The following is a 20,085-nucleotide window of genomic DNA, read 5'->3' on the forward strand; positions in this document are numbered from 1 at the left end:
ACACTTGGTTTTTCAAACACATGTGTTTAGTCTTTTTAGAGTATACAGTGAAGGAACTGTCCACCTGGTTTTCGACAATGCCATAGACAGACTTGGAATGCCCTAGGCCCAATGGGACTTTTCAGTTCCTCTGTTGATTCTGTTTTCATCTTTGCACAGTCTGAACTGTCATGGAAGCTGCGGGTATTTGTTAATAAGGGAAATCTTGAAGCTCCACAGTCACCTTAAATCGTAAGAACAGGGAAGACAACTGTGCTAATTTGCCTTGGCATGCAGTGTCATGCCAGGCATTGTTATTGTTATTAGCCTAGGTGCCAAAAAGAGACAAAAATGGATGAATACTCTGTTCATGCAGTTATTGTTGTATTAATTTTGGCTCATCAGCACTTTGATACACTCCAGGAAGTGTCACTCCAATATGTTGGAAAAGGTCTCTATGCCATGCCTACTCCCTGTGGATATTTCCCCCAATCTAAACACTTCACAATGTTACAAGATAGGTTATTCTCCTGAGATTCATATGGAACTTTAGTTTTCCCGACCCAATTTGGGTTTTACCCTTTAAATTTCCTTATACCACCAAATGTAATCTATGTTAACTGACAAAATAGATCCTTCCTGTTCAACAAGCTGTTTAAAGAAACGTTTGCTTACTTAAAGGTCACTAATCATTCCACTATTGTAAGCTTTTTCCAGTCTTCATTTCATTTGATGGAATTGATTGAAATGTTTCTTTCTGACTCATCACTTCTCCTAACTCCACTAAAATAGCCTCCTAGGCATTGTACACAGTTCCGCGCTTCTCATCAACTGTGCCTCAAAAGCCTTTGCAAGCTGGCCCTTGGCAATAAGTTATAAGTCTTTCAGATAATTGAACTATTGTGGAGACTGACCTCATTTTTACTCTGCATCCCCACAATCTTTAATCCCTGCCTATAAGAACATCTCTCTCCAACCTAGTGCAAGACAGAGAGAGGATAGAGGAGATCAAGCCTCTCCAAGTATGGGATGCCTAATTCTTCCAGTCCATTTTAACTGCTTTCCAAACCGAGGTCACTTAGCTCTTCAGTCATTTGAGGTGTAAGGCTCCATCTCTCTGTCTTTCATAACTGGAGCTGCGAGTTAATTTGAATGCAAAACTTATTTACTTGACAGTTTTCCTTAAATTGTGTTAACTGTATTTCTTAGCAAACTATAACTCTTATTAAGTGCTTCCATAAGAAAGGCCTTTCAAAAAACAAAGAACAAAGAATCCTAAAATTCATATGGGGCAACAAAAGACCCCAAACTGCTACAGCAATCCTGAGAAAGAAGAACAAAGCTGGAGGCATCACAATTCCTGACTTCAAAACATACTACAAAGCTACAGTAATAAAAACAGCATGGTACTGGTACAAAAACAGATGCACAGACCAACAGAACAGAATTGAAAGCCCAGAAATTAAACCACACATCTATGGACAGCTAATCTTTGACAAAGGAGCTGAGGGCCTACAATGGAGGAAAGAAAGTCTCTTCAACAAATGGTTCTGGGAAAACTGGACAGCCACATGTAAAAGAATGAAAATCAACCATTCTTTTTCACCATTTACTAAAATAAACTCAAAATGGATCAAAGACCTAAAGATTAGGCCTGAAACAATAAGTCTTCTAGAAGAGAATATTGGCAGTACACTCTTTGACATCAGCTTGAAAAGAACCATAACCCCTCACATGAGGGAAACAACAGAAAGAATAAACAAATGGGACTTCATCAGACTAAAGAGCTTCTTCAAGGCAAGGGAAAACAGGATTGAAACAAAAAAACAGCCCACTAATTGGGAAAAAATATTCACAAATTATTTATTTGACAAAGGGTTAATCTCCATAATATACAAAGAACTCACACAACTCAACAATAAAAAATCAAACAACCCAATTACAAAATGGGCAGGGGACATGAACAGACATTTCTCCAAAGAAGATATACGGATGGCAATAGACTCATGAAAAGATGCTCATCATCACTAATCATCAGGGAAATGCAAATCAAAACTACACTAAGATATCACCTTACACCTGTTAGAATGGCAAAAATATCCAAAACCAAGAGTGACAAATGTTGGAGAGGCTGTGGAGAAAAAGGAGCCCTCATACACTGTTGGTGGGAATGCAAAGTGGTGCAGCCACTATGGAAAACAGTATGGAGATTCCTCAAAAAGTTAAGAATAGAAATACCTTATGACCCAGCCATCCCACTACTAGGTATCTATCCTAAGAACCTGAAATCAGCAATTCCAAAAGTCCCATGTACCCCTATGTTCATTGCAGCATTATTCACAATAGCCAAGACATGGAACCAACCTAAGTGCCCAGCAACTGATGATTGGATAAAGAAGATATGGTATATATATACAATGGAATACTACTCAGCCATAAAAAAGGACAAAGTCGTCCCATTCACAACAACATGGATAGACCTTGAGGGTATTATGTTGAGTGAAATAAGCCAGACAGAGAAAGACAAACTCTGTATGACTCCACTCATAGGTGGTAGTTAACATATGGAAAAAGAGAACTGATCAGTGGTTGCCAGGGGAAGGGGGGGGGGGAGGGAACTAGGGGTGAAGTGGTGTGCCTACAACATGACTAATAATGATGTACAACTGTAATTTCACAAGGATGTTAACTTTCATAATCTTAATAAAAAAAAACTTATTTACTTGACAGTTTTCCTTAAATTGTGTTAACTGTATTTCTTAACAAACTATAACTCTTATTAACTGCTTCCATAAGAAAGGCCTTTTAAAAATTGTTTTATGGAAATTCTCACACTCATTAAAACAAGACAGCATATTTCAAGCGAGACTAACTTTCTATCTGCCTCAGGTTCCTTGTTTACAAAAAAAACAGGAAAAAACTTCTCACACCCTGATAGGGTGGTGGTGAGGACCCACACTTAGCACAATGTCTGGCACGTAGTAAATAATAAACCTTAACTCTTTTCTACATAAAGCACTTAACAAAAAGCCAAGCCTGTGGTGGGTTCTTAATAAATGGTAGTTATTATATTATCCTAGTCAGTCAGAAACCAGAAAGGAATGGAAGGCTTTCTCATAGAATGTCATTAGAACACATGGGAGCCTCTTTCTTCCCCCTCCTTTCTTCCTGTCAACTTTACTTTTTTCTCTTGTCTCCAATCCCTTCTCCACTTTTTTCTTTTATCATCTCCTTTTTGGTTTCAAATCAAACACACCGGAGATTGAGGAAAAAAGAGAAAAGGAATGGGAACACATGAAATTTAGGTCTAAAAAGAACAATTATTGGAAAATAATTTGGCCTCTGTTTAAAAGTACGAAATTGGCAAGACAGAGCCAAAAGAAATTTACAGGTTTTCCCCAGTGGTTGGTATTTAATTAGCACTCTGCTATTGTCAATTGGCTCTGCTGTCAAAGGGATAAATGATTCACAGGCTATTTTGGAGGCTCGTCCTGTTGCCACCACCATTTCATCAATCTTCTCATCAGCTTTGTCATTACAGAACTCAACGATTTCTCACCTTTTCAGGAACCCTGCATGAATTTGACCTCTAGAAGTATTTGGCCACTATCATCTCAGCTATTAAATGTCAGATTCAGACATCTCAAACTGTGTGTCAAGACACTGCATTCTGGCAGCAATGAACCCATTACCTTTTTTCTCCCTCATAAAGCATGCTCTTCGGGCACCCGAAATTGTGTGATACAAGTTCTCTCAGGAGCCTCATTTTATTGTGGGTGTCTTTGAAAAGAATGTCTGTTGCCAGCTACATCAATTTCCAGACTTTCGATAGTTTGTACCTGCACATTATGCAAATAATGTATGCTCATCTTTCCTGGGTGAAACAGGCAGCAGCGTTAGGCAATAAGATATAGCTAAGCAACTTGCTCCATTAGCATTTTTCAGGTTTGTCTAAGATCAATGAATTCTTCAAATTGTATTTTCTTCTCTTCAAAAAGAGTCACACTGGGCTTGCTTTATCTCTGCTAATGAGTCATGAGAGGGCAGGAAGGCCAATGGACACTGTCTACATTGCTTTCAGGCTGTTTCCAATAAACACTCATCTGTCCAGGCTGTTTGTCACCTCTGCACCTATGCAATGGTGGCCTAAGGCCTGAGCATGCTGGGAGGATTCAAAGAGGAAGTCAGTGAGACTGGAGGGTAACGAGCAAGGGAGAAACAGTATGGATAGGACCAGAGAGACTTTTCCCATGCCTTTAGCAGCTGAGTGGGGCCTATAAATTCTTCTCACAATATATTATCTGGATTGAAAAGAAATGCAAAAGATTACAAAGGAAACAATTTAATTGAGACAACAATTACCTAGAATCAGTGTGTGCTATGAAAATGTGTGTGCTTCTTTATCAACACATTAAAACAAGATCTAGTGCTGATTTGAAGTCACCACTAGAGCGTAAGCAGTGTCTTGAGATCTCTACAACAACTGTAATATGATAGGAAACATCTATGATTTCTGCTGATGACAAAAAGTCACAGGAACTGCTGATACCAATGTGGTTTGTGGCTACGGTCATGATGGAAGGAAGTGTTAAATTGCAGTTAGAGGTTAATGAAAATAATTGTATTTTTTTCCCCAAGTTCACAAACTCTCTGAGATCTCTCAAGAGTCTGCGGACCACAGGTCAAAGGCCCATGTTGTAGGGGAGGCATTTGGATTTTCCTTCCAGGGGAACAGAAGCCCTGGGAGGAGCGTGCAGGCTCCAGTGTACTTGTTCATTTAAATCAGGAAGCATCCAGAGTCTTGTGTCTTTCCTCTACCTAGCGCCCCACAATGCTCTGGGCACTATTTGTCCTGGCATTCATAGCATTATTATGTAATAACTGTCTGTGTTGTTTCCTCTAACAGATTATAAGGACAAGAACTATGCATCAACTGTCTTTGTACAAATAGTGCACAAGGCCCGAGACCTACAAGTTATCGAGTATTTGTTAAGTAAATTAATGAAGACTGGAATGCTTTTGAAAGAATTATACGTGAATCTACACTGCCAACATTTTTCTGAAGAACTTATTTTCCCTTCTGAAATGCATTATATGTAAAAATACACAACATTTTAAAAATAATATCATCGGACTTCGGAACTGGAAATGGAAACATTGATGTCACCAGGTCAGTTAAAAAAAAAACAACAGAATTTAAAAGTAGATTGATTTAAAAAAGATAATGTGGCTCCTAAAGACTAAGATTGCCTGGTATTTAAAATCCCAGGAGCCTCTGCAGAGAAACAGAAGGCCAGGTAGGCTCAGGCGTTAAGCGTTGTGCACACCAGCTACAGATCAACAGGTCAAAGGCTCAGGCAAGGGGATGAGCTTCCATAATCTTCATTTTCTCCAGTTTGCCCCTAGAATGAGCTTTGCATTTCAGACAATAGCTGAAAGTCGCCTAACCCCAACATATTGCATCCATCTATAGATGAAGGAAGGAGTAGGGGAGAATTTTCCCCAACTTGGGCCACATCTGGGACATGGCTGGAGCTCTGCACACAAGGTTGGTTTCTAGTCCCTGTGTTTATTTGGAGGTAGGGATGGAGATCAAGGCTTGAATCTTAATTTGGAATACACTGAAATAAAGATAAAAACTTGTTTAGCATACTCAAAATTTGACACCGAAAAGAAGATCTGTATGAGACAGACATCTTGGCTTCACGCATGCTCAGCTCCATCATTGTAAGAAAGACTATAAAACATTCATTCAGTCAGTGCATTTTTATCAAGGCTTTCTATTTGCCGGGCCCCTTGCCCACACACACACACACACACACACACACACAAACACACATTACATAAACCTCATGGGTGAAATTACACAATCTCTGTCCTCAAGTCAGTGAGAAAGCCAACAGGTAAATCCACAACTGCAGTAAAAGCAGTGATACTTGTAAGTCTGCATAGAGGAGTGAGGGAAAAATTCACCAAAGATGCAATATTTAAGCAGACATGACTGGAGGAAGCAAAGGAATCTTCATCTCAAGAAGCATGTGCTGTAAACAAAGACTAGGCTCATCACTGAGGAACTGGAGCCACATGAGGGCCTGCCTATTCTCAGAGAAATTTAGAGATTTCCTGAGTTTGTTTGCCATTTGATCAGATTTGGCTAATGAGTGAATGGCAATACCCACAGCTCAGAAATGGTGCCCCAATCAGTTGTTCGGCACTAACTCTCATCACATGAAGTCTTAGACTATGAGAGCTTCAGGCAGAAAGTCTCATTTGTTAACTATTGCCTTCAACTTGTAATGAATTTGGGCCTGGCTCTGTGCTGGGGGCAAGAAAATAAAAATTGACCAAATCATGGACCCACTATCTTGGTCTCACCAAAAAATTAACAAATCACTCTACATAAGCCATATGAGCAACAGTGTGGAGGGTACCATGGAATAATGGCAGAAGAAATCTGAATTAGACTGTAGTGAGATTCGTAAGCATTGAAAAGAAATCGCTGATGTAGTAGTCTACTTTCCTCATTAAGAAAAAAATGATGGTTTTGATGATCATGGTTATGAACTTGGAATCCTGAGTTAAAATTTCAACCCTGCCATGTATTTGCTATGTGGCCTTTGAAATTTTACTTAATATTTCTAAGTCTCAGTTTCCTCATCCATAAAATGGAAGTGATTATAATGACTGCTGTATTAGGATTGTTGTATTAATTAAATGGGATCTCCCAAGTGAGGTGCTTAGACAAAGAAAGCACTCAATATCTTAACACATGTGACACAAAATTGCATATATATATATATATATAATTTTTTTATACTTAGTGGAAGATCAAGCTCAAGCTTATTTGCTTTTGAAATTCAATTATCCTTGGCTATTGTTAGTAAGTCACAAAGTTCACCTTTATTTGCAATGCAGCAGTATACCAGGTTATTTTTGACTCCCAAAAGTAGATCTGTTGAATTCAATATGGAGAAGTACGAAATGCAGTAGGAAATAGGGTTTGAATAAATCTCTCTCTGTCATACACACACACACACACACACACGTATGCACACAAGAACCTCTGCTGTGCACATTGAAGATGTTTCACGTTTCTCTTAGTTCAAGGCTCTATGCTGTTGGGTAAACCAACTGCTCTAAAGAGTTTCATAGGTAAGGCAATGGTGACGGGGGCAATTTAAATCTCATTCCTGCTGCAACCACCTCATGGAATTTCTTTAATTACACATTTAATAAATCTGCTAATACATTCCAGAGTATACATTTATTCCCACCCTCTAAGGAAAACCATTTCCCAACAGTACTTAGAAAACAGGGAATGAATTTTCTTTTTCCTTTGCCTCCTAAACAGAACGTGACTATTTGGGGGGTTCACTCACTGCTGGCAAATGGCCATTTCCTGCCTCTAGACAGAAAGGCTTAAAAGAACTTATAAAAAACAGTCAAAATCCTCTGTAGACTTCCAATAACTTATAAAGAAAAGAACGTTTTGATGAGTTAGTACAAATGAATCAGGAACATATGGATCCTATTTCCCCTGAGTTTAAATTTGTAAAAAGAAAAACTTCTTAGAAAAATGCACTTTGTAGATGTCACTGAACCCAGGGGAAAAATATATGAGATGATTACTCAACTTAATACATTCCTAAGTTGCCCTGTGCTTAGCTGAAGCACACTCAGGTCATTTGTAGCTCAATTTGGACTGTCAAACACACAGCCCATCATGCTCTAATTGTTTTCAGAGTAAAATTCTGGACAGCAGAATATATTAAGGTGGTTAGTATTTTCAGAAATAAATTTTAGTATGGCAGCTCATTTTCCAATTCCTTAAAGAAGGTTAATTTTGTCTGCGGCAAGAGATTCTGGAAACATTGTGGGTGACACATATCTGCATATTCAGGGCAACCCATAGGTGGGTGGTATAAACAGGCTCCCATAAAGACAACAGAGTAGTGATCAGAAAATCGTCTCTTGCAGACATGCTAAGTGGTGCCCTCATGCCTGGGGAGAACAAATTTGCTTCATGTGACTGAGCACTTTATTCTCAAAAGGTTTTTCAGGAACCAACATAATTATATGAGATCCAAGAGATAAAACTGTTGGCTTTCTTTTACAATCTGAATACAACAATCACTGAAATAATGATTCATTTGTATATGTTGATGACTTTTACTAATTTATTAAACACATCTCATGCAAGGAGGCATCTGAGCACATATCCAGAGACAGTGATTACTATGGACACTGGAAATATATTAAAATGCTTTCTAAGAGAGAGTGAAAGGCCCCTACTATGTGCAGGGTGCCACAGAAAGCTGACTAGTAACTCCCATGGATATTTCATGTGAGTTGAGGTTACACCTTATATGTAGACATCATCAAACTCGTTGATTTGCCAACTCATGTCAAAAGGGATTGTGGGACTAAAGAAACAAGCGCTCATCAGGAGGAAGGCTGTGGTAGCCAGTTTGGCATCTTCTGAACAATAGCCCCATCTGAGGTTTCTAATTCCTTGTTAAAAGACCAGTTATATACTGATTGAAAGAGGGGTTTACTCTCACAGTCCTCATTTGGCAGATCCACATTGAAGATAATAAATATGAGCTTGTATATTAGTACGTTCTAGCTGGAAAAGATCCATTAGAGTAACTGGTCTAATTGTTCTCAACCACTAGCTGAAGAAATTTAAAAAGTACAGGCCATTGTCCTCCCAGATTTAGGGTATGGCCCTGTTATCTGATTTAATCATTTCCCAGGTGATTTTCACCTTATTTTACAGAAGAAGATCAGTTCCAAAATGGTTCCCGAATCTCCTTATTCCCAGGTCAGTGTCTCATCGATAAGCTCACCAACACCCAGGTCATTAGGGAAACTCTTCAGTGTATAACAAGGCAGGAAAAACAGCCCAGAGCAAAGGACTATCTGCTGGTTAGAAACAGCCAACATTTATGTTGCAAAATAAATGCAGTTGAGTTATTCTTATGCCTCTAAAGTCAGCACATAAAGTGAAAATTTAACACAGCAAAATTTTCTTTAAACTTCTTTTAAAAGGCCCTATGTTGGAAACTGACACATCTCTCAATAAGTCCAACAAAGCCCATTTTTCTTCCAGCTTTAGGAGAGATTGCTGGAGTTTTTATAAGTGGCCATTGAGCGAAAGATGACGTTTTTGGCCAATATTTAGGAGCACTGTGAAGAAGCAACAATGACAACAAAAAGTCTTCACATACTGTCATCACCCAGTACAGAAAGACACTAAGAAACACATAAGAATTTGGACCAACTGGAAGAAAAATGAATTCATATGTCTTATCTCAAGCAAAGGTTTAGTGTGAAACAGAAAAACAATTGCATAATTTAAAATCTCTCTCTCTTTTCTTCTCTCTGTCTTTTTCAAAGAGGTCACATAACAGAAAGTATGTACAAGGTAGCACCTCCCCAACATTAGACATCACTTACCCTGGTGCCCAGCAGGTCATGTGCCAAGTGGTTGCAACCCTTGCTGCAGAACCAAGTCTAAGATCAATAGTTCAGGATTCACCTAGAGCTCTTACTTTTTTGCCTGGGGCCTTCAAACTTGAGATCAAAGACAAGATCACTTCATTCTGATCAGGTTTTAGTAACTTGGATTCACCACAGGTTTAGGGAGCTGTAAATTCTCCAGTATCCCTCTATTCCCTGCTTCATGCAAATGAATAGTCTCCTTCTATGTGGCTGAGGCTCCCTGGTGTAGACCAAAGGCAGTAAAGCTTACTTCTCTACCCTCAAATTCCTATGTGATAGAACTTCTAAGAGGTTCATGATTAGAAATGAGGAGAACCCAATCTGATTGAGAGGGGGCATGTTAGCAAGTCCTTCCGTCACTGTGCTCACAACCCAGCTCCTCCAATCCAACTTTTATCCAAAATTAAGTTGATGTTGTATGTCTATAGGTCCACACTCTTCTGAAATTTCTTCCAGTATGTTTTCTGTTGAAGATCTAAGAGATTGGAGAAATGATGGCTTTGCCAGACCTACTCATGTTTCTTACCATAGTGAGTAGCAGTGCCATCATCAAAGGAGGTCTGGTTTCCATAGAGGCCACCTCTATGCCCAAATGTGTTAGGAGAAACAGTGAGATGGCTACAGCTCTGGCCATAGTTTCCATCAAATACAGAGCACTGACTGAGAACACTGGCTCTTACAGGCAAATCACTGTACTCCACTAGAATGAGAAACTACCTTTTTTGGTCTTCCCTGAAATGAGCTAGATGACAGTGGCAGGACTGACGATTTTTATTCAATCATGGCAGCACCTGAGTCTTATTCAAGCAAGGTGGAGGATAAGGCAAAGTGTTGTTTTTCCTCCCTACCTCGTAAGAAGGAAGGCACATGCTTCCAGCTTAAGAAAAATGGCTGAAGAACGTCCTTCAGTAGGACCTTTCAGTGTCATTTTTATCCCATGTCAGATGTAGACCCAATCACACGCTCAGAAGTTTATTTTCTATTTATAAAAATGTCACATCATTTGGATAATCAGCAGATGTGATTTCATAAGAAGTTTTAAAGGTTGGTTATTTTGAAACCACCACATAATCCAGATCATTTACAGAAAAGCAACATGGCGGCCTCTTCTCCTACAATAAATGGGTCAAGGTTGTTAACATTGACTCTGAAGATACACCCATATGGAAGTTGGGAGTCATCTTAAAGGCATCCAGACAGCATTTGCAAATGCTGTTTGATCTTTGGTATGTCACCTAAAGAGCCTGGAGCATCAGAGAGAACAAAGCTTTCTATTGGTCTGATTGTGTTATGATGACCTGAGCAAAGACATGACTGTGGCTGTTCCAGAAGACAACATCAGTGTTGATGAATTCTGGAGGTGGAACAGACATGGCCCACACTCCTCGTTTTGCAGATGAGGAGTCCAGAGAGATGGAATTAATTATCCAAAGTTATACAAAAAAGTGGGTTAATATGATTAGAACTCAAATTTTTTTATTTTTACTCCAATGTTCTAATCTTTACACCAAGGTTCCTCTTTGGGATAATAATAGCCAGTGGTGAACTGCACCCTACCTCCTCCCTCCCATCTTCCAGGAGCCATAAATCCCATTCTGGCTGCATGCAGGAGGAGTTGAGCTACTGTTACATTGTGGCTTTGCTGATACAATCCTTTAAACTTGAAAGCCGTCTCATAGTCTTATGGACTTTTAAGCCATACTTTGCAAAAGGATCCATCCTCTTTTAAACACAGCAATCCCAACCCTAGTAACATCCTGGTCATGTCATCTGAACAAAACTCTTTTTCCCTTTTTAAGAACTATGCACTGAAATATTAATTGTAGGGAGTCTCTACTTCTCCTGTCTCATGCTACTTATTCTTGGCTTCTACCCAACACTGGCTTCCATTAAAACTTACATGTTTCTTACCTTCAGGTTACAATGAAGAAAGAGGAAGTTACAACCATCAGAAAAATGAATGAATGAGTAAATAAATAAGTAATCTTATGATTAGCCCCCTGCATGAAAGTAAGTATTGAAAGACTGAATTTTTAAAAAGGTTCTTACTCTACTTTTGAGAACAATGACTCTAAGTATTTTTTCCAACCCAACACGTTTAAAAGACCTGGAATAATTCCATTGAGAGCAGTGGTTCAACATAGCAAGAGTTTCTCTGAAAGGGATAGAATGAATGATTTAAAACATGTAGTTTTGGGGACAAAAACCCTCCAAATGATTCTCGGCCTCCTTTTGCTCTAGTGGAGAATTACTATCTTGAGTTGTTAATACTAAAAATGAGAAGTCACTCCATTTTGCTAAAATACACCATATTTTGCCTAAGATTTGATTCTTCACTTAAGCCAGCAGAATAGGTTCTATGACTCTGCCAACTGCCCAGCATCGGTGACATCTTCAGCAAAATATCCTCCTAAAGAAGAACCTTTCTCCCCAAGATGGGAGGGAATATGGCCATTGGCAGCTCCTGTGCCCCATATCTCTCAGCTTTACCACCAAATTGGGCCCTAATTTCCCTTTCCCAACTCCAGTCTGCAAAAAACTCCAGAGAGACTCTAGTCAGCCTATTTTTGGTTCCATGCCCACATATGTACTTTTGAGTGGCTAAGTTTGGTAAGATGTCCAACTTTGGACTAATTACCACTGGCCACAGAAGCAGGGTTACAGCAGAAAATGAAAGTGACCAACTAGTTGACCTTAGGAATTTCCTTTTCCTTGAACTTTAACTACCACGTCTGTAAAATTAAAGATAAAACTACCCACCTTGAAGAGAGTTTTGTGAAGATGTAATAGCGTATGTCATAGAAACATGTAAGAGTATATGTCCCAAACACAGGCCATAGGACACATGAGGAGCCATAAAAATATTGGTTTCCCTTCCCTCTTTTGCTATTTTAACCTACCAGTAGTGTATATATATATATATACACATATATATATATATATATGACTTTCCACAGCTATTTAAACATAATTGTCACCCACCACCACCACCAAGACAGAGTATATTTTCTCTCTACAGGTTCTCTCTAGACTCCATCATATTTTTTTTAAAAGTAATGGGGGTATAATGAGCACTGCTGGGTTAAGAGTAGCTGGCAGAGGAGGACGTGTGTTGCTTATATGTCAGGAGAGAAGTCAACAAGCCACCTTAAACTACATGGAACTGTAGGTTGATGTCACCAGAGTACCCTGATTATCCAGACATCCCCTGCTGGGAGAAAAAACAATCGTTTGATTTTAAAGAGCTCTCCACACAGAGTAAGACTAGGGGAAAGGGCACAACCTTACCTCAGTATCTAAAAGTGTCTGATGAAAGCTCTGCTTACCCTGGCACACTGGCTAAATGGCAGCGGGCTCACTAATCAAAGCAGCAACGTTTTTAATATGCCATATATTGTGCTTCTCACTGATAGGAACAGTTATGAAACTTGGAGACAACAGCGAGGGTTTCTAATGTCTGGCTCCCAGAACTTGGGCAGGCCTATTGTAAAAAGATGCTAAAGCAGTGTGAGGTTGGAGAGGTAAGTGGATTGCTCACTTGGCAAACTCTAAGGTGGGCCTGTCTATGGTGACACCAAGCACTTGAACACTCCAACCAAGAAAGGTAGAAGCTTGCTTGGGGTATGGCTTCCACTCTAATAATGGGAATTTAGAATCATAAGATAAAGGGAGAGAACTCACTTTCGACCACAATGTGACTGCTTGTCACAAATCTCAACAAAGACAGCCTGAGAACAGGAAAGTACTGTGCGTGTGAGTATGAGAGTGTGTGTGTGTGTGCGTGTGTGTGTGTGTGTGTATGAAAGAGAGTGAGAGGAAAGGGAGGAGGGAGAAGAGGAAGGAGAATTGAAAGAAGGAAGGAAGATAGGTGGAGGGAGAGAGAAAATATAAACTGTTCACAAGTCATCGTGCTTCTTGAAGAGCAAAAGGAGCAGGGCATATGTGCAAAGTCTGGGAATAATTTTCTTCAATTATGTCACAGCCATTGAGCATCATGGTTTCCACCTGAAGACCATGCTTGGGCTAGTCAAAGGATACATTTTTATAGTGGCATATTAGGATGATGATGATTATTACCATAACCACGTTCCTGCACAGAATGTGAATATTTTTAATGGAATTTATCTTTCTAAATACAGATATTTTTACCTTATATTGCACCAAAAACTAAGGCTGGCATAAATACTCAAACGGTGTTTGTAGACATAAAAAGACATTCCCCAGGGAGAACTCTGAGCACTCGATTTGCTCCTTTCAGGTCTCTGAATGTTAACTATACCCCCGTGTTGTAGGGAATTGAAGGATGGTGCATTACGTATTTTGCATTTCTGTAAAGAATCATCCACAGGAATTGAAACTTGGTGTGAAGGATCTAACTTTCCCAACAGAAATGTATCATTTCATGTTTCGCGTAAGGCCCCTTTTAAGAACCACAGAGATCCTAAGGCGTTTCATGTCAGTGACATAAGGCAGGCCCCACACTGGGGTTTTTTTGGTGATCCATAATGTGATTCTGAAACAAAAGTGACAAACAATTTTTAACACTGCATATGTTCAAAGACCTCTGCCAAGAAGGGGAAAAAATAGTCCTGGCACCAGGAGCTAAACACGGTTTCTTTATGATCCATAATGAGGAAACAAGTGGCCACGTCCCTGATCTTGTCAAATTAGCACGAGAACAGGAGGCTAATCATGCATTTCTTCAATGGATTCCCAATTCGATTTTCTGGGGTAGAGGAATCTGTCCACCTTTTTCAATACAATCCCTTTTGTGGATAGTCTGTCAGAATGTTGGAAGTCAGAGGAGGGTGACAATGTAACTGCTGCCACACAGTAGAAACCAATATCTTTACTTCAAAAAGACAATGATGAGCTCAAAACTAGTTTTGCTCTCTGGTTGCCACCAGTTGACCTTGAGGTCTAGACCACACTGGGTAAGGTCTGGGACCTTGGCTAGCAACCAGTGTAGAGCTAGGTATCTGTCTCAGTGCAACACAGCCATGTACACACAGCATCGCATGTGCCCTGCCACATCTGTAGGCATCTGTGACAAACAGCAATACCACAGGTGTCGTGTTTCCCTCAGAAGGCACAGAATAAACAATTTAAATGACAAGTATGATATTTAACTATTTGAACAACAATCTGTTTGTGCTAAAAGCACAGTTAAAATATATGTTAGGCAAAGGCCCAAACTCTGCACACAATGAGAGAAAACTTCCATTTTCCTCCTACACAGAAGAAAACTGATTTTGGTTTTGAAAATACAGAGCTGGGGTTTCTCCCGCCAATGATATCCAAGTCAAACCAGGTGCCCACTAAGGGCCTTCAAAGATGAACCAAATGCTTCTCTACTGAATTGTTCCCATCCCAGAACAAAGAGGTCTGCTTGCAGAGGAGGGGGCTGCTGGCATGAGCGGCGAGATTAGGAAATTCCCATGGAGAGACTGAATGCGAAAAATTTCTGGGTCATGCCATTCTCAAAGATCTGCAGAGATGCAGCTGGAGCCTGGTCTCAGGTGAACCGCGGCCTCCTCTCTGGATGGTGGCGCATGGCCACAGCTTTAATTAGAGCATCCCAGAATGCTACGCTTCTGCCCATCTATCTACTGCCTTGTGACTAGGGGAGTAGGGGTCCAGGTTGATGTTATGCTACAACTGAGGCCTGATTAGTACTTTGGTGTTTCCGCACTAAAAACGTTAAAATCCATTGGTCTTCCATCCCAGAATATTCGTCTTAGATGCCTTGCCTGCTAAGATGATTTCCCAGAAGACAACACAAGTGCTCTGTGCAGCAGCATGCTTGCTTCTAGGGGTATTTGAAATCACTAAACATGACCTCCATAATGGAGAAATATCTTACAATACCAGGCCATTTGTAGCTTTTAGAGGCGAAAGACATCCTGTTCTTTTTCTACTTTCTATGGAAAAAATTACAAATATGGACACTGCCCCAGAGACCAATAGCCAAATGCCATATGAGTCTCCGGAGTAGAACAATAGAACGGGCACTGTAAAAACATTTCTTAGGCTAACTTCCAGATTCGAAAGGGGTGCCTCAGAGCTGCAGAGTGGAGAAATCACTATTGCACAAGGAATGATATTTTTAGACTGCATGAAAAATGAGGAATGCATGAAACTGTAGATGATAATGCAGAGCAGCCACCCAGGTTAGGAGTCTGGGCCGCATTTCCGCTGCTCATTTCCATAAGCGCCTCTTATTTTGCTCACTTGTCTCTGTAATAAAGTTTCCAGCTGAGAAAAATGGGCACTTATGGAAAAGTTATCATGCCACATACTGTCAATTTTTTATAGCCAACTCTGACATTCTTTCCTTTTGGTTTTCTGAACTTAGAAGTTCTTCACTCTTAATTTAATTGAAAATGCCAGTGGGTAATTTTCGTCCCTTGCCCACCTCATGTTTGATCCTCGGGTCTCTCTGCCACCTACCTTATCTCTTCAGTCATAATTTCTATTTCTTTGTATTTCCGTTCTGTGTTGTAAGACCATTCATCTCTCTGGTCTTTTCAGAGCAATAATTCAATTCTCAGTAGTGAAGATTCTCTTTGTTTTCCAATCAGAAGTCATTATATGTTTTAGTTCCGACAAGTCATTTTTGTGCCCCACTTACATCCTCTCGAGGATTCTCCTTCCTTTTTTCATTAAAGTGCTGCTCCATCTCTCCCACTAGAGCCATTGCAGTCGGAGCCAACTGTACTATTTGTTCAGCTGGGCTCCCTGCCTCAAGTCCCTGAGTCCCTTTAAATACCTGGTGACAACAGCACCCTCACAGTTCAGACTTTGGGCAAATGAAACAAGTGAGTGGTCGATGATAGAACATGTTTTTCCTCATCCTGTCCACTAGGCCCAAGAGCTCCACTGAGGCCTCCTGGATGTGGATGTGTCCAGCCACACAAGCTGGGGGAGATGTGTGTAATTAAATAGAATCAAATCAACTATTGTTTTGGAAAAAAAAGAAGTGTCCTTTCCTGATAGTTTAGAAATCAGAGCGTGAGCAGATGGTTAAATGTGAAGGCTTGCTAATCGCTTCTATTATTTATGGTGTATGACTGTCAAAAGTCATGAAGATGTGCCCCATTGAATCACATTCTAATCTGACTGAGAGAGATGTGGCCACTGATGGGAGAAACACATTACATAGATTCTTCAATTTTTTTAAAGGAAAATTTCAGAAAATTTGCCCAGCTGAGAGTCCCAGAAGATGCAACTTTGTCCACCAAGCTCAACCCTGGCCTTCCTTCCAGCAGCGCTAATTGACCCACAAATGGGCAGATACAGACATAACGGGGCCATGCTAAGCAGGTAAATGAGTAGGGAAAATAACGTGCAAAGAAAAAAAAATTAATAGAGAAACAGAGTTAAGAAAGACATTGAGAGAGAAAGGTTGAGAGAAAACGAAAATTACCTATCTTGCTTCTTGTTGGACTTATAGTTTGCAATTTCAGTTGCTAATGAGACCCTGCTCCAGTTACAGCCCCTGAACTTGAAGCTTTTTCTAATATAGTTCATTTATATAATATATTTTCCCTTATATAAGCTAGCTTGAGTGTATTTCTATTTCTTGCAACCAATCTCAAACTAAGACCCAAACCCAAGTTAAATTTACAATAATCTGATCAATTTTACCAGGCCTTTCTTTCTGACTTCTATCCTGAGCTTCAGGCTCAAATAGCCAACTGTCTTTTGGAAATCTTCATTATATATTTAATATCATCTCAGACTTAACTGTCTGCAACATAATTCTCATTTTCTTTATGTTTTTCACAGAAGCATATTCCTCTACCAGTTTTCTCAGTAAGTGCACCAAAATTTACCCAGATGCTCAGATTGAACGCCTAGTTGTCATTTTGACTCTTCTGTTTTCCCCACATACTATCCCACATCTGACTTACTGCTATGAGAGATATTACTATTTTTCATTGACATCCAGTTCTCTCCATTCTGAACGGATGAGAGGATTGCATTTCCTTGTCCCCTGGGTGCCTCACTCTGAGCAATGAAATGTGAGGGAAAGTTATATGTGACATTCCTTTGTAGAAGCACTTAAGAGCTGTTACTTGATTGTCTACCTTTTCCTGTCACACGATAGATGATATTTCACATGGTAGAGCATCTGTCAGCCTGGGTTCCTGACTCACCCAGAGCCCTCTACTGACTCAAGATATACAAATAGTGTGTGCAAAAATAAACCTTTGCTGTTTTATGGCACTGAAATTTGGAGGTTGCTTCTAAGTGCAGCATGAGCTAGCCTACCCTGATAACAATCCTCAAGTCCTGTTGGCTCTATTGTCAAAATATATTCCAAACCTGATGCTGTTACCTCTTTTTCCACCGTCACTGTTTTCCAAAGAACCCTCCTCTTTGCCTGGATTTACTGCAGAAACCTCTTAATTGGTTTTCTCTTTTCTACTCTGACATCTGTGAAGTCCATTCTCCAAGCAGCTAAGCCAGACTTTTGTTATTTTAAAGTTGAATCCAATCATCATGCCACTCCCTGTCCCAAACCGTCAACAACTTCTCATTAAACTTAGAGGAAAAATGAAAGTTTCTCCATGAACCACAACACTCTATGATCTATCTGATCACTGCCTATTTGTCCAAATTTGTCTCCTGCCGTTCTTCTGTCTCTCTGCTCCAACCACACTCTCTAACCATTGCTGGTAAACAGTAAACTCATTCTGCCCTTAGGGGTTTTCTCTTGCTGTTCCTTCTGGCTGGAACGTTGTACCTCAAGACCTCTGTGTGGCTTGGCTTGCTCCCTCCCATCAGACAAATATTTGTTCCAAGATTACAGAACAGTCTCTACATTATCTAAAACTGCATCCCCCAATAACTGACTGTCCAACTACCCTGTTTGATTTTGTAAAGTACTCTTTGAATTATCTCATTTCTTTATTTGCTTAGTTTATGTTTCTCTCTTCCTAGACTATGAACATGATAAGAAAAGGATTTTGTCTTTCAGTGTTCCGTCTCTGGTATCTAGGAAAGTGTCTGGTGCTTAGTGGAATTCAATAAATATTTATGAAGTGAGTGAATTAATGAATAAATAGTTTAAACAATCAGAATGTCAAAACAATACTGCAATGAAGAGACAACTGAATAAGAAGTAATGCTCTTTCATCAGTCCTTAACCTATTTTGTTTTTAATAGCAAAAATAAATAAAAATACTGCTATATAATCAGTTTGTATAGCTTTTATCTATGTCGTACCACTTATAACTCATTTATTAAGTAAAACCTGACTTGTTCAAATTAGCTTGTTTAAATTAGCCAATGCACATTGAAACAAAGAGCTTTTTAAGAGAGAATCAACACAGGATACTTTTGAAGTTTCAATGGCAACAACTAAGATGTGTTCCTCAATCCAAAATATGTAAATTTCCTACCAGGGACCCAAGAAATGAGAAAAAAAATATGATAGCAAAAGAAGGACTCAAAGACAGAGTAGGCTAGTAAGAAAATTGGAGCAAAACCATCAAGTAGGAAACACTAAGCTGACAAATTTCTAGGGAAAATAATTTTCTGAATAATTTAACTAGAAGAGTGTCCGTCCGTAGAATTCACCAAAAAGCTGTAAATGCAATCAGTATGTTTACTCTTCATTATCACCTCCTTGATGATTTGTGCGGTTATTTGTATTGCCATCACGTGCCAAGATGACACATCTGAACTTCAATCAGTGGGGAATATCTTTGGATTATTATTTTAGTGAAAATAATGGATTTGCACCAATACACTAGCTCAGTTATCAACTTTTACTCATCAAACACTCTACATTTTTGCAAAGTAGATGGCCCAGGTGAAAAGCATTTACTATGACCAAGAGACGTACTGAAGGCACCAGCTTTCAAGGGCCTGAACTTCTCTCCCTGGCCTCCAGAGCGTTCCAAGGAGGAATGGCTGTTGGAGTCAGGAGAACTGAGTCAGAGTCTTGGCTCTGTGAATTTGAAGTCTTGAGTATGTCATTTAACCTTTTAATATTGGATGAGGATAAGGATAACAATCTCTATCACAGATGTTTCACAACAGCTTTATGAAAATAAATAGTACATGTCAAATACATGTTTTGTAAACTGGCTATTTTAGGTTTTTTAAATTATTATTCTGTTTCTTTGAGGTTATTAAAGGTACCCTCTAAATTGAAGTTGTCATATGCCTTTCAAAGTAAGAGAAGAAGAAAGAGCAAGCACCAAAATGCTTATGCTTGGCCATGTGACCTTTACTTCTACTTGAGATTAACAATGTTCATACCCACTTAAGAAATGTTGAAATTATAGCATTTAGCGGAAAACAACACTATTGTTTCTTTAAACACACAAAGGCACCAAGAGCTATCTCTCATTAGGAAACTCCCATAGCCTGTTTCCATACACAAACATTTCCAAATAAACCATATCCTACCCAAGGAGAAAGCTAAATTTCTGGTCCATCATAAAATGGAACAAAATTCTTTATAACATTCATGTGAATGTCTGAGGGCAAAAACAAAATCAGCAGAAAAAGGCACAAGATTATGCATTTTATGAAACCTATTAACCTCTGAAATCTAAGCCTCCATAGTGTCTCTAATTATTGTGTTGC

The 20,085-nt window shown here is 39.4% G+C and overlaps 1 protein-coding gene across 4 annotated transcripts in view; it reads right to left on the reverse strand.

Moving 5' to 3' along the window:
- MACROD2 (mono-ADP ribosylhydrolase 2) overlaps positions 1-20,085 on the reverse strand; it is a 1,871,078-nt gene that overhangs the window by 492,135 nt on the left and 1,358,858 nt on the right. The window lies entirely within an intron of this gene.

Source organism: Equus quagga, chromosome 12 (assembly GCF_021613505.1).
Source record: "Equus quagga isolate Etosha38 chromosome 12, UCLA_HA_Equagga_1.0, whole genome shotgun sequence".
Taxonomy (NCBI): Eukaryota; Metazoa; Chordata; class Mammalia; order Perissodactyla; family Equidae; genus Equus; species Equus quagga.